The sequence below is a fragment of the Otolemur garnettii genome, unplaced genomic scaffold, assembly GCF_000181295.1.
Source record: "Otolemur garnettii isolate 467f Iridium unplaced genomic scaffold, OtoGar3 scaffold00047, whole genome shotgun sequence".
Taxonomy (NCBI): Eukaryota; Metazoa; Chordata; class Mammalia; order Primates; family Galagidae; genus Otolemur; species Otolemur garnettii.
This window is the reverse complement of record NW_003852442.1, coordinates 1,653,031-1,660,999: the sequence shown is the minus strand read 5'-3', so window position 1 is coordinate 1,660,999 and position 7,969 is coordinate 1,653,031. Positions and strand designations below refer to the sequence as shown.

The 7,969-nt window shown below is 44.7% G+C and overlaps 1 protein-coding gene across 4 annotated transcripts in view; it reads left to right on the top strand.

Annotated features, from left to right (window-relative positions):
- The window catches only part of CDH13 (cadherin 13), a 964,648-nt gene that overhangs the window by 743,758 nt on the left and 212,921 nt on the right, over positions 1-7,969 (top strand). The gene's annotated exons all lie outside the window — the stretch shown is intronic.

Genomic DNA, 7,969 nt, shown 5'->3' with positions numbered 1-7,969 from the left:
GTCCCAGATACTCGGGAGCTTAAGGCAGGAGAATTGCTTGAGCCCAGGAGTTTAAGGTTGCTGTGAGCTATGATGCCACAGCATTCTACCCAGGGTGACAGAGTGAGACCCTGTCTCCAAATAAAAAAAGAAAAGGAAAAAAAAACCACTGCTTAGATTAAAGCAATGCAGCAACAGAACAATTTAAGACATCACAACATCTCAAAATGCCTGGGGTACACATTTCTTTTGTTTTTGTTTTAAGGGGTATCTCCTTTGCTGTGTTTTTCTATAAGATAAGAATTTGTTCATGATATTATTTAATAGAACACACTGAGGTTCTAAAAAGCATAGTCAACTTTATCAGATGTGTGGTGCTAGGATATCACATTCAACCATGAAAGAGACTTCAAGTTATAGGATTGTCTGTAGGTTGGCAAACATTTTCTTTAAAGATCAGATAGTAGGCTGACCATGGTGGCTCACACCTGTAATCCTAGCACTCTGGAAAGCTAAGGTGGGAGGATTGCTTGGGCTCAGGAGTTTGAGATCAACCTGAGCAAGAGTGAGACCTTGTCTCTACTAAAAATAAAAAAATTAGCCAGGCATTGTGGTGGGCATCTGTAGTCCCAGCTACTGGGGAGGCTGAGGCAAGAAGATGTCTTTAACCCAGGAGTTTGAGGCTGCTATGAGCTAGGCTGACTCCATGGCACTCTAGCCTGGGCAATAGAGTCAGACTCTGTCTCAAAAACAAACAAACAAAGAAAAACCCCTTAAAGGTCAGATAAAAAATCTTTTCAGGCTCTATGCATCAACAGGCAAACTTGAGAGTAGGCACTTCCATTGTCATTTCAAATATAATCCTTTAAAAAGTCTTAATAAACTTTTTTTTACCCCATGATCCATCAAAACATAGCAGGCTAGATTTGGACCCTGGGCCATAGTTGGCCACCCCTGGCCAATTAGATCTTTTAAGTTGAATAGCAGAAATTTCATGTATTCATTATTATGTCTTCACATACCTGAATCTGAGGTCTGTTCTCAAAATATTAAATTACACAGGAACAGGAAGTGTGATTATAGGGACATAAATGGGGTCATGGAGGGTGGCTCTGATTCTCCTTTTGTGATAGCCTGCTCCATTTCCTCCATAATTACAAAAACAAATAACCTCAGACACTTGGTAATTAAATCTAAATCCAAAATCTGGTTATAATAGTTTTAAAAAGTTAATTCAAGTTCAAAATAGTAAAAGAGAAAGGGCTGTTTAAATGTAGACTGAATATTACATCCAACCATCATGGAATGGCTGGTTTTATTATGTCAGAACCCCGAAAGCATAAAGAGGGTGCAGGGACAGCAGACTTCACAGGTGAAGGGCTCTCCCTGGAGCTGAGTTTTGAACCCAAATGGAATTGTGGTCACATGACGGCTACAGACAATCTCCCTAGAGAGCAGTGTAGTGTCTGAGATGACAGTCTCTGATCCAGGTTGCCTGGGCCATTCCCCTGAATGTGTCTCAGACCTCTCAATGTCCTTTCTGTTATCCCTGAACCTGAGATTGGGGCTCTAGTAATAAAGAAACTGAAATGACATTGCCACCATGTGTCATGGTATCAGTCTCTAGAATAAGTACTTTACGTTGAACTTAGTCTGTAAAATAGCCCTCGTCATACAGATGGTGACCTCAGTGACACTGAGATTTAAACCCGTATCAGTCCATCTCCGAAGCTTAGGCATTTTTCCACTACTGTATGAATCAATGTCATTGATATCTATTTGGGTGATAACCTCACAGGAGAAGTAGAATTGAACTGTCTTTTCAACACAAAACAGCAAAATAGTTTTGATGCAAACTTTGTTCTAAGCAAGCTGTGCCCTCCCTCAGATGGGCCAAGTGGTCTTTTCCAGGTTACTGAGCCCAGGCACCTTCTATAGCTTGATTTGAAGAGGTTCTGAATGTTAAAAAAGATAAAGACTTTACACCTTTTACATTTACCTGGACGGAGCTGAAGCACATTCTTCTTAGTAAAGTTTCACAAGCATGGAAAAATAAATATTCAACGTTGGGCAGTGCCTGTGGTTCAGTGAAGGGCGCCAGCCCCATATACCGAGGGTGGTGGGTTCAAACCTGGCCATGGCCAAACTGCAACAATAACAAAAAAATAGCCGGGTGTTGTGGTGGGCGCCTGTAGTCCCAGCTGCTAGGGAGGCTGAGGCAGGAGAATCCCCTAAGCCCAGGAGCTGGAGGTTGCTATGAGCTGTGATGCCATGGCACTCTACCAAGGGCAAGAAAGTGAGACTCTGTCTCTAAAAAATAATAATAATATAAATAAATATCCAATGTACTCCATACTAATATGAAACCAATATATAAACAATTACATGCTCATAAGAACAATAATACACTAATATAGTCTAGTACGGGGGAAAGGGGAGGAGGGAAGAAGGGAGGGAGGGGAAGGACAATTAGCAGAAGGAAGGCCATGTGGCGGGGTCTCACCTCCTATGCACTTTGTGAGGGTATACAACTCACCCCCTGGGTGAGGGGCTTTTTTACAACTGGAGCTTTACCCTGGAAGTGAGAACAATGTAATCTAAAAATTTGTACCCTCAAATTAATTTGAAATTTAAAAAAAATGAAGAGGCTCTGGAGAAAAGGTTCTCTCCTGCCCTAATCAATGCAACTCATTTGTTGAGCATGTTAGCTACAAGAATCAAATGACTTCAAAAAGGTCTCCCTAATACTCTTTGGCCCAGAAATCCCACTCAATCAAATATATATGCAAAGCTCTGGCAACATGGATTTTTTTGTTGTTGTTGTTGGATCTTGATTTAAAGAACCAAACTAAATGTCCAGCCTTTTGAGGACTTATTCAATAAATTATGCTGCATTCCCACATTGGAATTCCATTCAATCATATAAAATGATGTGGTAAAAGAATCATGATACAGAGAGATAGTCACAAGGTATTAACGGGTAGTTTACAAAATATTACATGAGCTGTGGTACATTTTTGTTTATACATATAATGACAGTTTGAAGTGTGGAAGAAGTTGTGTGCTACTTTAGGAGTGATCATTTCAGAGCTACGGGCGGCCTCAGTTTTCCTACAGAGCAGTGTGGCGTCTAAGATGACAGTCTTCCCATCCTGGTTGCTTGAGATTGAAGTCCTACTTCACCTCTCAGCGTCTCTGTGCTAGGAGGAACAGTTTTAACTTGAACAACCTGTACCTCTAATTATGACTTGGAGCTCATTGAGTATTCTTCCCCCATATTACTGCTGACTCTCCCAGAGAATTCCGTTATCATCATATAGAGACCAAATCCCTTATGGCTGGAACCGTGCCTTGATTTCTTCATCTGTTCAATGGGAACCACAGTGATGCGTCTCTCCAGAAGGCATCTGTGAAGATGAAATGGATTATCACAAGCCTGCTTAGGAAGAAGAGGAGCAGGCACAGATCAGCTACTCTGTTATCTGTGTTCTGGTTTGGGTCTGGTGACCATGTGTTATTTTCGTGACACAATTCCATTCATCATTTTTAAAAATGGTTCCGTCTGTGGTCCTGACAGAGGGGACTCAAGGTTGGGACACAGCACCCTGATGGCTGAGGGGTGGCAGTGCCGTCACCGTTGAGTTCAGAGACTGGTTTCTACGTGAGCCAGTTTATCCGTTGACGAAACAGTGGCAGTTGTAGCAGGCATCACAGCCTCCGCCATATTGCTGGGAGCACAGGCAAGGCATTCTAAATGTCAGGGAAAAAATGTTTTTAAAGGTGTGTTAGGATAAATCTTGTCAAAACGTCCCCACTTGAAATGATAAACATTTTTGTTTCTTTAAGTGTCATGGCATGGCAGTGGCTTTCCTCAGCCAAACACGATCGTCTTGGATGCACCCTGACCGGCTGCTTACCTTTTCTTTCACAAATTCCAGCAGGCAGCTTAATGGACATATTGCAGTTGTGCGTTTCTGCACTCCTAAGATAGCCATGGGAAATAAAATTTCTTTGACCTTTGCGAAAAACAGCTGTAGAAATGGCTGTTGAAATTCAATGAAAGGCATCTCTGTTTATGGACCTTAAACGTGAGAACCAAAATTAAATTCCTTTGGTATTTTCTCTCTTGTGCCTTCTGGATTGTTTTGCAGACTGATTTTTCTTCTTGGAAGATTTGCAGGGTCCTAAAATGTAGACTTCTATCTCCCTGGGCATGTTAGGATAAATCTTCCTAACTTCCTGAGACAGGCAGGAGTGGGGAGGCTCCTCCGTGCTTGTGGGTGTTGGAATCTCTGATCAGTGTTAGGGAGTGTGTGTCCTGCTCAGCACTGGACAGCCATGGTGTGGACAATCACAGCATCTGTTTTATCAGCCAGGCTTTGAATTAGGCCCATAACACTCACAGGAGCTCCACTGGACTAGAGTTGCCATGCCTGATCCCTCCTCCAAGGATTACCAAGTTCCCAAGGACTGATGTGTCTGGCTGAGTCACACGCTGCAGAGCCACAGGACTGGATGTGCCCCCAAAGCCTCTGCTTTGCCTATTCCTTCTGGCTGCTAAAGAAAAGCATGGGTTGTATTGATGAAAAAGTCTTGACAGATGTCTGAAGGACAACCTTACTTCTTCTGAAACTTATTTCAGGGATTCCCATGTCATTTGCCTGGAAAATGTTTTGCACGTTTGGGAAGCCCGACTCAGTTTCCTGTAACTTTCCCCTTAGAAAGCCCATGTGCTTCAGTGGCGCAGAGACTGGGTGTAGGACTCCTCAAGCTGTGAGAAGGACTCTGAGCTCTGGTTCCTATTAGCTGGGTCCTCAGACAAGCCACTCAACCTATCTGAGTCTCAGTTTCTTTGACTATGAAATGGAACTCATATAGTAAGACCTGTGTAGAAGAGGGGATAATGGTCCTCCCAAGAAGACCTCCTCCCAATCCCTAGGACTCATAAAAGCCTTGCAGGGAAAATAGGACTTTGGTGATATGATTAAGTCAAGGATATTGAGATTTGAAGATTATTCTGAATTATCCTGGTGAGCCCTATGTGATCACAGGGCCTAATAAGGAGGTGGTGGGACTGGTTGAGTTAAGGATTTGAAGATGCTCTGCTACTGGCTTTGAAGATGGAAAAATGGTCCATGATCCAAGGGACATAGGCACCTTCTAGAAGCTGGAAAAGGCAAGGAGGTAAATTCTCTCTAGAGCAGTGATTTTCAGTCTTTTTTATCTCACAGCACACTTCAACCTATAGTTAAATCCATAGCCAATTTAAGTTATGTTGATCAAAGAAAAGGTACAAAATAGAATATGCTTACTGAGCTTTGAACTTCTTTCAAAAATAATTTCATTAGTGACCTTTAAAGAGTTTCGAGGCACCCCTGTGATCCTCTCACTGCACACCAGTGGGCCGCAGCACCACATTTGAAAATCAGAGTCCTAGAGCCTTCAGGAGAAATGCTGGTCTGTCCATACCTTGATTTTTACCCCTGTGAGACCCACTTTGAGCTGCTGACCTCCAGCCTGTAAGGCCACAAATCTGTGTTGTCCTAAAGGCACCGAGCATGTCGTGGTTTGTTACACAGCCGTGGGAAATGGATACACCCTGCTGTGATGGTTTGGAGGCTTAAAAGGAACGTTGTGTGAAGTGCATCAGGCTGGGGACATAGGAAACTCTCAACCAATAGTAGTTGGTGTCCCAGTAATAACACAGTGACAGGGCCTGCGGTGACACAGGTGTGTACTGACCAGTGGTGGCAGCCACTTACAGGGCCTGCAATGACACAGGTGTGTGCTGACCAGAAGTGGCAGCCACGTACAGGGCTGCGATGACACAGGTGTGTGCTGACCAGAGGTGGCAGCCACTTACAGGGCCTGCGATGACACAGGTGTGTGCTGACCAGTGGTGGCAGCCACCTGCAGGGCCTGCGATGACACAGGTGTGTACTGAGCAGAGGTGGCAGCCACTTACAGGGCCTGCAATGACACAGGTGTGTGCTGACCAGAGGTGGCAGCTGTCACCCTGGGTCTTTGCCTCTCACTTGCATACAAAGGACACACAGCAGGGACATGATTCTACTCCTCCCCAAACTCAGGACTTGAACGTGAACTTAGGTGCTCCTGTCTCTCCATTGAAGTTTTGAAAATCTGGCCTCCAGATGCCAAGCTTTCTTTCTCATTGTATCCAGAAGAAACAAGAATTCTCTTCTCACTTCTAACCACAGTGATGCCATGTTAGCCCACAACAGAGAATAATTTGCTCACTTCCACTAGGGGGCCACCAGAGAACTCTGTGACTCTGCTCCCAACCTTGAGGCCAGTGGAACTTTGTCCAAATTCTGCACCCAGGACCCCACAGCCAGTCCGATGATTCATTGATTGGAGCCGGCCAATGTCTAAGCACCAAAGGGGACACATTTGGTAACCTCTGCCAAAAGAGAGCGATTCTTATTAGGCCAATGAGCCCCGTGGTAAACTTTCATCCCAGCCTACTGGCATCAGGGAAGTAGGAAAGGCAGATAGGATGTGATTACCTACCATTCTCATCCTTCCCACATTTTATTATTTCCACCATACCAAGGAGGAAGCCAAAAGTCAGAGGTGACTTGACTTTTCCAGGTTCACCCAATCACTGGGTAGAAGTAGAGTTCACACCCAGGTCAGGTGAACCCGAAGAAGTTGCCAAAATGATCTGCTGTTCTGCTGGCAGCAAACAGGATTTGAAATTGTTCCAGATAAGACAGAATATCAGGCCATGCAGGAGGAAGACATAGGGCAGGGAACAGTCTCTGCTTCTGGGGCCTTAACCTCTCAGTCTGGGTCTACAGCAGGGCTGGTCAGAGTCAGGGGTGTGGAAAATCTCCTCTGTACCATGTGAATATATGGAGTCACTGATCTCTCTGACAGGCCAGTTCACAGGGAAAGGGCTCATTTCTACGGAATCCAGTTCTGCTATGAAAGCTCCTGGGTTGTGGATTCAGGTCCAACAGATGAGAGGGAGGAGGGACCAGCAGGTGCAGTGGCTACCTTGGTCTATATCCTTAATCTAAACTGCAGCCTGACTCCCACTCTCTGCTTTTATATCCTGCCACTGTTTCCCTAACATTGGAATCGTTACTGGAATAGAGTTACTCCAACGATGTCAGCCTTTTTCCTTTCCCCTAAAGATGATGCACTTCTTACTTTTGCATATTGGGGCAGCCGGTCTCCACGAGGCCATCACAGCCTCCGGGTTCTTCTGTAGTCCCCTCCCACACTGAGTAGAGATGACCTGTATAACCAACAGGACACAGCAAAGTGACTTGTGTGAATTCCAAGACTAGTTTATTCTTGCTGTTTCTTGCTTTGGGCAAAGTCAAACCCCACGTTGGAAGGAAGCTCACGTTGCCTTATGGAGAGATTTACATGGTGAGGAACTGAGACCACCTGCCAGCAGGAAGTGGTAATTCACCAGCAATGTGAGTGAACCAACTTGGAAGTAGATCTTCTACCCTCTACCAAGTTTTCAGACAATCGTGGCAGGCAGTGCCTGTGGCTCAGTGAGTGCCGGCTCCATATACAGAGGGTGGCAGGTTCAAACCCAGCCCCAGCCAAACTGCAACAAAAAATAGCCAGACGTTGTAGGGGGTGCCTGTAGTCCCAGCTACTCGGGAGGCTGAGGCAAGAGAATCGCCTAAGGCCAAGAGCTGGAGGTTCCTGTGAGCTGTGACGCCATAGCATTCTACCAATGGCAACAAAGTGAGACTCTGTCTCTTAAAAAAAAAAAAATAGATAATCGTGGCCTCACCAACATTTTGATTGTTAATTCATCAGAGATGTGGAGCCAGAACCACACAGCTGAATGGCTTCTATACCTCTAACCCATAAGCACTGTGTTCAACCCAGATGTCTACAGTTGCTTTCAAGCACTAAGTTTGGGGTGACTTGTTATGCAACCGTAGATAACTAACACACATATGCCACATCTTCCTTCCTTCCTTCCTTCCTTCCTTCCTTC